Raw genomic sequence first — 13492 nt, 5'->3', positions numbered from 1 at the left:
CCATGTCCATCCTATAAGGAGTCACCATGCATTGACAAATTAGAAATCCTTATGGACACTTTAGGCCCAGAAGCAAGTGTAATTTTATGTGGGGACATGAACTGTAATTATGAACCTCTTATAGGCATGTATAAATTGTATGAAGATGAGGATGCTGCTAATGGAATACCCCCCTTAGTTAGTAATGGGGCGGCTGCTGGGACCACCCTAGCTCTTCAGATCACAAGATTACTCTCAAGTCACGGCCTGAGGGCATGTAATGGGCGCCTGCCATCGGATACCCCGAAAGCTCCCACCTTTACGAGGGGTACATGTGAAAGTAAAATAGATTATGTTATTGTTTCATTTGATCTATGGCCATATACAAAAGACCTGAATGTTAAGGAAAGATTTGATAGCGATCACCGTCCCCTTGAAACTAGCTTCTTACAAACTTTATTAAAGGGGTCGGAAGTAAGCGAGGGAAGTCAAAACCAAATACGACCACCAACGATAGACAACATTATTCTTAGTAATAATAGACGGTCTGTGAAATGGGCATTCATTCTGGGAAAAGAAGAGTTGTTGGCCAAAATTTATTGTTCACTTGCGAATACATTTGACTCATATAACCCTGTTGAATGCGAATCAGGTGAATTTACTAGACAGCACAAAGCCTTTTTTAACAAACTATTAGAACTCATGACAAAAAAACCTAAAAAAGGGACTGGTGTAGTGAATGTAGTGCCTGCTGGCAAACCTTGGTTTAGTAAAGAGTGCCGTGTCGCAAAATCTATACTAATTGATGCACTTAAAACAAAAGGTGCTCTAGAAGTAAAAGAAAAAAGGAAAGAATATAACAAAGTACTGGCAAAAGCAAAATCTTCCTGGGACGAAGAACTCTGGTCCAGTATGTTGTCAGCGGCTAAGACAAAGGACCAGAAGTTATTCTGGGAAATAGTAGCTAAGGGAAATAAAAGGGAGAAAGGCTCGAGAGAGGTCTTCCTAGATGAGGCTACATGGATAAACCACTTAACGAACCTTTACGCAGCACAAGGGTCTGGGGGTGCAGTGCAGGAAGAGGGAGCTCTACCATTTGTAGATGATGTACACCCACAGGTAGTTTTTAACCTACAGGAGACAGAGGTAGCTATTAATTCGGTCAAACAGGGGAAAGCCCCTGGACTCGATAAAATCCCAGGTGACCTCTTTAAGCACGACCTGGCTGTATGGGCACCTTATTTAAATCATCTGTGTAACATAGTTGCGGCTGGCGAACCAATCCCGGAGACATGGAATGGCGCAGAAATTATCACAATTTTTAAAGAGGGGGATAGAAGCGATCCAGCTAACTATCGCCCCATAAGTCTTTTAGATATAACCCCAAAAATATATGCCAGGCACATATTAAATCGTATTAATACATGGTTGGAAGAAGAATTAGTTTAAACAAAATATCGAGCGGGCTTCAGAGAAAAAACAGGAACCATAGATCAGGTACTAAGGCTATGCTGCTTGTACTGGAAATATGTCATCATTCGCAAAGGCCACTTGTATGTGGCATTTGTTGACTTATGAGCAGCATTTGACCTTATCCCTCGAGATCTACTATGGGAATCCTTGAAATGCCAGGGACTCCCAGGCGATTTGTTAAATTTAGTGAAGGGTCTGCACAAGGAGAATTACGCTAAGGTTAGGTGGGGCCCAAACGGGGAAATTTCACAATCTATCCCTATAAAAAGGGGAGTACGCCAGGGATGCGTGCTGGCCCCTACACTCTTTTCCCTTTTTGTTAATGACATCCCGTCCTATATGGAGAAGTGTGACAATGATTCACCTAGATTGGGCGGTGAACGGGTTCCGTCCCTCCTTTTTGCGGACGATACCATCCTTATCTCACAAACACCGCGGGGTCTCCAGAATTTATTAGAAAGGTTCCATTCATATTGTAATCTTAAAGGGTTAGAAATAAACATAAAAAAAACAAAATATATGGCACTGAGCCCGCACAAAAGTTTTAAAAAAAAACTAATGCTTAATGGTCACAAATTAGATCATGAGCAGAATTTTACATATGTAGGTGTATTAATTGATTCTCTACTAGCATGGAGACCGCAGTTAGAAAAAGCGAAAATAGTGTTCAAACAAAACTGCCTCCCAATTTTAAAAAGACATAATAAATGTCTGAATAAGGCAGATACCCCAGCTTTAGAGATCTTTAGGTATAAGGTTCAATCAGCTGTACTGTATGGAGGAGAATTATGGGGACCAGTATGTTTACGAAAAACTTTGAAACCCTCGAGAACAAGTTTTTTAGGGGATTATTAAAAGTGCCCATTAACACCCCGCTGATACCACTATTTTTGGATCTGAATATTAAACGTACTGACCAACATGCAATGTTGAGACCATTATTACTGTGGGTCAGATTATGGACAACCCCCGAACTGAACGAATATAAAAACGGGTCGAAGGAAGTGATGGATCTAGATAGTGGCAGCAAAATCTACTGGTTGAAGCATGTAAGATCTTGGCTAGCTAAATTAGGACTAGCCCATTTTTGGAGCGAGCCAGAATTGATGAATGTGGGTTCAAAAAAATTGTTAAAATGTCTTTCTGGTCCTATACAAGCTATGAGTCTGTATACATAAAAATCCATGGCCCCTTAACTGAAATTTGTTTAGTGGTTAAAGATGTGGCACACTTTGAGACTTTTTTGAATGAGGTACAGCCGTCACTAGCCAAAACCTTGTACATTAAATACAGGTATGGAACATTGAGAACTAAAGTTCTTGAGAAAAGTTGGGTGAAAACAAACAGTGATCTCTGCACTCTATGCTCTAACAATGCAAGGGAAGATATCCTACACATATTATTTTTCTGCCCCAGTTATGCGAAGTCAAGGAAAAAGTGGATAGTGCCGCTATGTCGCATTATTGGGTTGAATTCCTATAAGGAGGCTGGTAGAATTTTAAAAACAGATACCAGTCAAGTAGTTGTGTTTGGCATCAGCAGATTTCTTCTTGCTGCTAATTTCATTAGATTGAAAATGGGTCTTAATTTTTAACCATACAACTTTATGAAGCCCCCTTAAAATTAATACTATCATGAATGTTATATATGTCATAATCAAAGGATGACCGAGTACCCAACTTCATGGTTGGGTATACCAGCCATGTATTATTTTTTTACCATTTTATTGTAATTTTTAATTTTTATGCCATGGTGGTTACAAATTTAATTGTCATTTTAGCTTGTAAATATGTTGATCACTTTTAATTCTATATTTATTTAAAACGTGTGATGATTTTATTGGCCATAATACCATGACTCAAATATGATGATGTATACCGGGATGAACTGAACTGACAATGTAATGTAACTCTGAGTAGACACCCCATATCCCACCTGTGTTTTTGAATATTATAAAATTGTATTTTAATGAATTTTAATTGTATATCTTTTATGATGCAATTGCAACGAAATAAAGATTATTGAATTGAAAATTGTCATAATATTAAACTATGGCTGTATTTAATATTTAATTTCTATTATAATGTTATGCAAACCTTGACCGATGGTACTCTGCATTTGACACACTCATATTTTCATATGATATTGACTTTTTTTTACCTTTTCCTTTTCTCCTCCTTTTACTCTGGTCTTCTCCTTTTCTTTCATATTACATGATAATAGTACTTCTGTCTTTCCCTTATCCCTCCCCTCTTCCAATTTTTAATCTGATCATTATGACATGGTTAGTATGTTTGAACACTTGAATAGCTCTGTACTTTTATCATTTCAACCCTCTTACTGTTAGCATTGTTATATAGCTCCGTCCTTTTCTATTCTTTTTGCTACCAGATGGGGCTCCTCTGGTTCATATAGCCCAAAAGCGTAGACCCGCAGAGAGCAGTCCTATCCCCCAGTACTGCGAAATTCTTACGTAGCACATTTATTCTCTCTCTTTTAAAAAAATGTATTTCTTTTCTCTTTATTTTTCTTTCAGTCTTTACTTGTTTTCCTGTTTATTGACAAGTGATTCATACTTACTTTCCCTCCCTGACCGGATCTTGCTCCTCCCTTTTTATCTACTCTTGTCCTACATATTTTTGTTTTGTCTTTCCCTAATTTCTTTCTCCTATCCACCTTTTCTTTATATTCATCCGTTTCCTGTACAACTTTTATTTTTTATATTCTACTTCTCTTCTCTACTCTCTCCTCTCCCTCAAATGTAACACCTTCATCTCCTGCATAGGCTTTTCCTCAAAAGCTTACTGTTAGACCTGGCATCTTTGGCGTGGTTGTCCCCTACCTTTTTGCCTCTACCCCCTGTATTTTTGATGCTGTGCTGGATTTCGTTTTTGCTGGTTTAGATGCTCTGGACCCTCTGCCACTGCTGATCAGTGCCAGGGTGTAAGTGCTCCCTATGTAAATTGTTATTATGATTGGATATACATGATTGGCATATTTGTATCACCATAAAGTCCCTAGTAAAGTGCACTGGGTGTGCCAGGGCTGGTGATGACAAATCCTACTAGTGGGCCTGCAGCACTGATTGTTCCACCCACATGAGTAGCCCTAAAATGGTGTCTCAGGCCTGCCACCGTAGTGCCTGCATGCAGTCTGTGGACTGCCATGTCCTCCTGGTCAGTGTTCCCACTGACCAGGCCTAACCCTTCCCTTTTTGTGCACATTGGTCACCCCTATGGAAGGCCCAAGGTACCCCCCTGGGCAGGGTGCAGTGTATGTGAAAGGTAGAGTATGTACTGGTGCAGGTGACATGCTCTGGTAGTGAATGGCAGCCAATTTCGTTTTTCACTATTGTAAGGCTATCTTGCTCCATAGATTAACATGGGGGATGCTGGCTACAGTGGCTACCAGCATTTCTTCTCATAGGAACAAGATAGGACATAAGAGTCTAGTATCCCTGAACTCAGAATTTAATAACACATCTTTTAGGAAAGGTTGTTTTTAAATCCTGTGTTTGAGAACAGCACTTTTAGAAAGTTGCCGTTCTCTTGTCTGACCCTTCTGTGTGCCTTAGCCTGTTTGTGTATTGACTGTCTGGTTTGAGAGTGGCAGGGGCTGGGGATTCCCCAGGAGGCTGGCTGAGTCAGCCCTAGGCTGAATGACTGCATTTGCAACTTGAGTGGTGGGAGGAGATAGCACCTGGGCCTGAATAGGGCTGTGCCTGCCTTCCACAATGCTGGCTCCACCTCCTGCTGGGCGGCTGACGATCCTACCCCTCACTCTGAAAGGAAAGGAGAAGCCAGGAAAACAAAGTGCTCAAGAAACACCCAGAACTGGTTCAGACTGGGCTCAGGGCCCACTTGCACAAAGAGAACAAAGACTTTTAGGGGTATAAGTACAGGACCCCTGACAACAGAAAATGAGATCATGCTGGAATCAAGAAGGAACCTCTGCCAAGGAGAAAGCTGAAACTGAAGAAGGAAGATTGTCCAGCTGTTGCTCTGCTGGATTGCCCTGCTGTTGCTTTGCTGCCAAGGAGAGGGGAAGGACTTTGCATTGTGCTGTGTCCCCTTGCTTGAAGGAATCTCCAAGGGCCTGGGAAGAGCTGGCTCCCTGTTCTGAAGTCCCAGGAACAAAAGGACTTCACCCCCAGCTTCCCCCTGAGCTCTACTGAGAGAGTTCTGTCCTTCCTGGAGTGCTTGGCCCATGTGTGGTGCCTCTGGAAGTTGTACCTGTGTTGGGAAACTAAAAACTAAGCTTGAGAGACTTTGCTAGAGAAAAGTTAAAGCATTGCTCGCTGCGGAGCGCATCCCCGACAGTGCAAGAAGATCCCCGCCGATACGAAGGTTGAGATCGTCGCAGCGCCTGTTGCCGCTGTCAGAGCCGTCGCATCCTTCGCTTGCGGGACGCACCCGATCGGTGCAGGAAGTCTAACATCGCTGCGAGTGTCGTCGCAGAGCCTGTCATCGCTGGGTGAGAGCGCCGCACCGCCTGCTTGCGGACCGCATCACGTCGCTGCGAGAGTCATCGCCGAAGCCAGCGCATCAAGGAGCTGCGAGAGAGAAGTTCACCGCTGATCCGCGCATCGTCGCCCCGGAGATCGTCGCATCGTGCCTTTGTGAGAACAAACTTCCTACGGAACCTACGCACCGGAATCCATACAAGTGGCCTTCCTCCCCATTCAGACCGGATTCGTTGCAACACGCCCGCTGCTGCAGCGGAGCTGTCGCAAACGCCTCCCCAGGGTCTCAGGAGCAACGCATCGCTTGTTTTCCACCACACCAGCTTCTGCCTTTGGAACTTTGTCGTAACTAAAGGTACTGTGAGCTTAACGTGACGCAACTGTGAACTTTTCAAGTAACTGTGGATCATTTTATCGCAACCTAAAAAATTTTAACGCAACCTGAAGAATTTTTATCGCAACCTTAAGAACTATTTTGAAACCATATTCTTGATCTGTGTATGTTGGATTTTTTGTCGTTTTGGTCTTATGTAGTTTAGATTAAATACCTTTATTTTTCTAAACTGTTGTGGAGTCAGTTTGTGGTGTTTTCACTGTGTTACTGTGAGTGTTGGTACAAATACTTTACACATTGCCTCTGGTTAGCCTAGACTGCTCGTGCCAAGCTACCTAGAGGGTGAGCAGGGGTTATCTCAGAGGGTTTCCTCCTTACCCTGACTAGAAGCAAGGGTCCCTATTTGGACAGTGGTACCTACCCCTGCCAACTAGAGACCCCCAGTTCTAACACTTACCTCTTCTCTTTTTAACGCACACATGGCAGTGACCGTTTTTTCTACTTCTCATCCATTACGTATTATCTCATAGAATGTTTATGGACTTACGCATTTCATTAAGCATAAGAAAATACTCTCATATATACAAACAAAAAGAACTGATATCGCCCTTCTGCAGAGACTCATTTGGATGCTCTAGAATCTTCTAAATTACAGCATGATTGGGTGGAAAAAGTCATTCATAGTGAACTGAAGACGCAATCTCTTCCTAAGGAAAGTCAACAACGGAAATGTGGAGTGGCTATTCTACTACACAGATCCTTACCTGCCACAATTGTTAAGGTTTGGGTTGATCCAGATGGTAGATATGTTTTTGCAAAGATAAAAATAGGTGTTAAGATCCTTTGTGTTGGATCAGTTTATGCCCTGACGAGAAGCAAACACTCTTTTTTTCCTTAGTTTGAATCGTTTATTTGTAGAAATTAGGGCATCTAGCTATGTCATTGGTGGTGACTGGAATCTTGCCCATGATGCAGTGACCAAAAGAACAGGTTCCTTGGATAGATGTAATTAGGGAGACAGAGATTTAATGAGCGACATATCATTGGCACCTTTGTCACCCCTCAGATCACGAGTATACCTTTCTCTCTTCTACTCATGGCACCCAATCCAGGATAGATTATTTTTAATTTTTTTTATATCTCATTCGGCAGGTGATATTACTACTCAATCCAATATTGTGGAAGGTACTTTATCGGATCATTCTCCCATTCTGCTTGCTCTAGAAACAGGTTTAACTTCCCCAGGTCGTAAGCCATGGCGTATGAATATTCAAAGATATCGTTCACCGAAGGTTAAAACCCTATTACACTCTCATCTCTCTGATTATTCAACTATCAATAAATCATCAGTCACCTCCTGCAGAATCGTTTGGGCAGCTACGAAAGCAACTATTGATGGTCAACTGATGAGAGATGCAGCTGAAGCCAATAAGTCGGCATCCCTTTGTTATACTGAACTAGAGGCCCTCAGTACCCAACCTTTTCAAACTAAAGGTTGCTAAAATGGCGCTTAATAACTTATATACTTCCAAAGCTGAATATGCTCTTCAGCGTCTGAAAGGTAGACAAGGGGAGAAAGCAGGTCGATTACTTGCAGCGCATCTGAAACAGCATAAGACAGCCATGGCTATCCCTGCAATATGTACAGAAACGGGTGTGCCTTTTACTAAACCACAAGAAATTGTACATACTTTTGCATCGTTTTAGAAAAAGCTTTACACCCCTGAAACCTCAGTAAATAAGGATCAATTAGTTAACTATCTTGCAGACATTGACCTCCCTTGCCTCACAGATGAGGGTAAAGACCTCCTTGGTGGTGACTTTAGCATAGAAGAAATTGCTACAGCCATTGCCAAATTACCTTATCATAACTCTCCAGGCGAAGATGGTTTTCCTGCAGAGTTTTTATAAATGGTCTGGTACGGAAATAGTTGACACTTTATATTCTGCCTTTCATGAGGCTGTTCAGACAGATTCACTTGGTCCTATTTCTAATAGGGCATTGGTTGTGGTTATCCCCAAGCCTGGTAAGAATCCGCTTTCCTGTGGTAGTTACCGTCCCATCTCACTAATAAATGGAGATGATAAGATTTTGTCAAGTATTCATGCGGCACAACTTCATAAAGTCATCCCATCTCTCATACATCCTTCACAGGTTGGTTTTATCCCAGGTCGTTCTTCTAGGAATCATCTTCAAACCTTGGCCCATACTTTATGGACTGCAAAACAGATGACTGAAGATGCTGTGGCTCTTTCATTGGACGCAGAATAGGCATGTGACCGTATTGACTGGCGATACCTCTTTGCTGCTTTGAAGCGCTTTGACTTAGGCGATCAGTTTATTTCTAAGGTTCGCCTCCTATATGACAACCCAGTAGTCCAGGGAATTTTGTTTAATAGAGGTTTGGTAAGTATGGTTTCAGACAACCTTTCACCCCTTATAACATAAATGGAAACCGATTTTGCTAAATGGTCTTTATTAAGTTTTTCCATGTGTAGAAGAGTGCAGGCCATAAGGATGGTCACTTTCTCTCGTTTCACTTATGTGCTTGGAAGGCTTCCGATTGTAGTTCCTTTATCTATACTGCGTTGGGTTGATGCTCGTATTTTGTCTTTTATCTGGGTATCTATACATCCTCGTCTAGCTGCTGCCAAACTAATAGCCCACCGCTCCCATGGCGGTCTTAGTTTACCATCTTTGGAACATTATTCTTTAGCCCTACACCTCTTGCAATAAGTTTATCTACTTCCAGGTATGATTGACCCGCCACAATTGGTCGAAACAGAACAATCTCTACTTAATCAAAATGATGGCCTTGACTTTTTGTATGGAACTCGTAATCCGCTGTCTTCCCCTCCGCATCCGGTGATACAAGCCACATATCAAGCATGGTAACGAGCACATAGTCTTTTATGGGTTACTCATCGATTGAACTATAAAGCTCCACCTGGGATAATGAGAATATTCAAATAAATGGTCACGTACTTAACTGGTCCAGTTGGAAGTCGAGAGGAATTCAGACACTTAATCAGGTTATACGAAATGGAGAGTTAAAATCCTTTGTTTGCTGCGTGAGGAATTTCCTCTCCCTTTACATCATATTTAACGTCTTTCACAACTACAACATTGTCTGAGGCGGTGTCTGGGTCCTTTACTCTGGGCATTAGATTTCTCGCCAATATTAGATTATCTCCTTCTTTGGGGACGTCATAAAGGAGTGATATCAGGTTTATATGGTATTTTAACTCATTATTTACATTCACAACCACTTCTCAAAACTCTTCATGAGAAGTGGCAGGAATGTTTACTATTGAAAAGATGTTTGGTTAGATATATTGGAAGCCCTTGACAAGGGTACCCAAGAAGCACGTTTGAAATTTTGCCTTTTCAAAACTTTGCATGATTGACACTGGACACCTTTGAAGTTGAAAAAAGCAGGATTACTGCAACTTTCTAAATGTTGGAGGTGTTCTGGAGTTAATTGTGACCTTCTCCATTTACTCTGTGAATGCTCTCATATGCAGTAGTTTTGGACTTATGTAGGGGACACTCTGAAGCAAACACTTCCTTCCCTTCGTCTTCCCCTTAACCCTTCTATAATTCTGTTACATTATCTTGGGAACTTACCTGTCATTACACGTCAGCAACGTCGTCTTTTGGATACTGCACTTTCTTCAGCCAAAATTTGTATCTTAAGACATTGGCAATCACCGAATGCCCCCACGCAGGAAGACTGGATGGTAGCAATGATTCAGACTGCATCTTGTGAACGTATAATATATCGATTACAAGACCAAGAGGAAGTTTTCCAACAATTTGGGCCTCCTTTTCTTCAAGATCCTTGAATTTTCCCTTCTTCTTTCTCATACTCCGCCCATCTCTTCCTCTTTCCTTTTTTTCCTCCCCTTCTACATCTTTCACCTTTATCCTCCCCCCATATTTCCTTCTCTCCTCCCTCATTTCCCCCTTCTTCCTCTTGCTTTTGCTTTCTTTTTAATCCGGGTAGGGAGCCTACATTTTTTCTACATTTATTCTTCTTTACAAATGTATTCCTCTTTACACATTTATGTATTTATATATGTATTTATTTATCTATCTATTTATTTATTTATGATCCTTTAATATCTTTACCCAGCATTTTCAATGCTTGCTCCATCTTACGTATCCAATGTTGCATAGATTACATTATGTTCCCTTTTTCATATTCATGTCTCATTTTGTTTCATTCTGTCTCAACTTTTCTATTATTGCCTATAAAGAGAGTTATGAATTTACAAACATACTATATAATATATTCTTCTCCTTCACTGTTTCTTTACTGTACATTATATGTTCCCATTTCATTATTTCTACTTTTGTTTATTTTATGTATCCCTTTTCCCCTTTGAAATAGAGTGATACCTTTATTGATTATAACCGTCTGTGAGCCTATAATACTGTGCAACACATTTATGTATTCATGTATTTGTATTTATATATTTAAAATGTTCTCAATAAAAAAATTACGAAACAAAAGAAGCCTCATCAGCTTTGAGTACTACTCTTTACACCACTCCTCCCGAAAAAACACAAAATGTATGTTTATAGCTTTGTATAGGGTGGGGGCTGGTATCCTACCAAAGATTCCCCTTTAGAAATAAAAAAGCTTCCCCCACATTCCCAACGTTCTATAGCATCACTTAAGGGCATTGCTAAAGTCAATAGATCCCTCCACCTTTTTTAATCTCTTGCTTTCTTAGTTTTGACCTCTCCTTTTACCTTTTTTCTCTTAATGATATGCTCCCACTGCTTCTCTAGTTCTCTTTTTCTCTATTTGATTGTCTTTCCTATTCCTACCCTCCTACTCCGCCCTCTTGTCATCCTTTTTTTGTCCACCCATCTTTTTTTGCCCCTCCCAAAGTTCCTTATTTCTCTCTTCACCACTCTCTCCTCTCTTACTCCCCAACTCATGCTCAATAAAGGAAACCTCTTAACTACAGATTCCAACCACTGACGCCTGTAGACTTGTGTGGCAGAAAAACAACGAGGTGAGATGTCATAATGTCATGGCAAATAACTTTCTGTTTTTCTGTAATTTGCACGTTTGTTGCAAAGTCAGTTTTTGCGGAAGCGGTAGAGTACTAAAAAAGCTGATGAATGTTACTTGGTTGATGGGGCTTAACTGTTTTGGGTCAATATATCAATCAGTCAAAAATCTTTATTCTATCTCATAAATACAGATCATAAAAGCACAATTAATATCCATGGTCCTCAAAGAACACCAATTCATAGCAACTTTAAGCCCAATAGCAGCTAGAATTACCCAAAAGATACATAAATAAGTGTTATTAAAAGGTTTTAAAACATACAATGAGGGAAAAAGAACCTGGCGTATTATGTGCATTATGGCCCAAATACAATACATTTACATAGGATTACGGATGGTCTACATTTGATTATTATATGAAACCATTATGCCTTCTATCAACCCTGCAGCTTTCTCCTTTTTATACAGGCCCAAAAAAAGGGTGGCTTCCAAAAAAGAGACAAAAGGATCGGGAACATTTTTTAAAAAGTAAAGTGCCACCTGGCATTGTCTAAAAGTATAGTGCCTTAAAATCGGAAGGATAAGATCCTCTCTTTCTTTCTTATAAAACACACAAAGCAAGACTAGGTGCAGGTCAGACTGGAGGAATGATTATTGCAGGGGCACAGAGTCAGGTCTGAGTGTTTGAACCTTCTCTCTGGATATCCGAACATCAGTGGGAGAATGTACAATCGGAATCTCAATAGTATATATATCTGTGCTGTACTGTTGTGATGCATGCTAGGTAGAAATATCCTCCCGCAAATCTGGGGGGGGAGGGATCAGGTGATATGCGAGGACTGCCTGTTTGCTATGGTTCCTTTCCCTCTGGATATAGTGCGCCCTCAGCATAAAGGTGTAGATCAAATTATTTTATAAATCTTCCTGCACGCAGTTTGATCATTAAATAATTCTCCTAACCCAATTGCAGTCAATTCTGTCTCTACGTAACTCAGCCATCTGATCTTATTATAATGATCCAGTTTTAAGCAATTTTAATTATGTTTTGTTAGAAATGGGGGTCTCTAGTTGTCAGAGGTAGCTACTTTTGTCCAAATAAGGGCCCTTGCTTCTAATCAGAGTAAGGGGGATACACTCCTAAAATAACCCCTGCTCACCCCCTCGGTAGCTTGGCACGAGCAGACAGGCTTATCTCAGAGGCAGTGTGTAAAGCACTTGTGAACATATACAGTAATACAGTGAAAACACTGCAAATGGACACCACACCCATTTATAAAAAGAAGTATTCTTTATGTAAACCAAAACAAGACCAAACGACAAAAATCCACAATACAGTATTAAAAATAAGGCTTTCAAATGGTAGAAATAGTTCAGTTCAATGCAAGTTGCAAATGCAACACTTTTCCCACAAAGTACTTTGGATGCGTCACCCAAAACAAACAAAATGGCCACAGGGAAGGTGATGCATTGGGTCCTTGCTTCGGGGGAGGTGATGCATCGGTTTCTTACTGCAGCTCAGGGGAGATGATGCGTCTGTTCCTTACCGGAGCAGAGGTGATGCATCTGTTTCTTATTGTGTGCCCCAACAATGCAACAACTTGGCGCCTCAATGCGATGCGGCGATCTGCTATGATGCGTGAACTCTTGCAGCTGCACTGCAGACCTTGCGTAGAAATCGGTTCGTCAGTCTCGGACTTCGGAGGTCGGAGCACTAGATGCGGCTGGACCGCGGCAGGCGATGCGACGGTTTCTTCAGAGATGCATCGTAAACCGGTGCAGATGCGTCTCGCTTCCTCCTTGTTGAGTCGATTTTCCAGCTCCCTGCCAAAAACAGTTTTCTAGAGGCCCAAAACAACAGCAGGCGTCTCTTGCAGGTTAGAACTCCCAGCAGGGCATTTCAGGGGAGCTGGTGGTGAAGTCTTTGGGTCCCTGAGACTTCAGAACAGGAGACAAGCTCAGATTCAAGCCCTTGGAGATCTTTTCCTAAAGCAGGTGACAAAGCAAACAGCAAAGTCCTTTTTCTCTTTTCCTTGACAGCAAGCAGCCACTGCAGGCCAACTCCAGAAAGCAAACAGCACAGGGGCAGTATTCCTCCTCATCTTCTCCTGCTCTTTTCCTTGGCAAAGCTTCCTCTTGATTCCTGTGTCCCTACGCCATATAGAGAACCACAGTAGGATCGGCGCTAGTCTGATGGTGCCTAACATATAGGGTAACCCC

Source organism: Lissotriton helveticus, chromosome 6 (assembly GCF_964261635.1).
Source record: "Lissotriton helveticus chromosome 6, aLisHel1.1, whole genome shotgun sequence".
NCBI lineage: Eukaryota > Metazoa > Chordata > Amphibia > Caudata > Salamandridae > Lissotriton > Lissotriton helveticus.
This window is presented reverse-complemented; position numbering follows the sequence as displayed.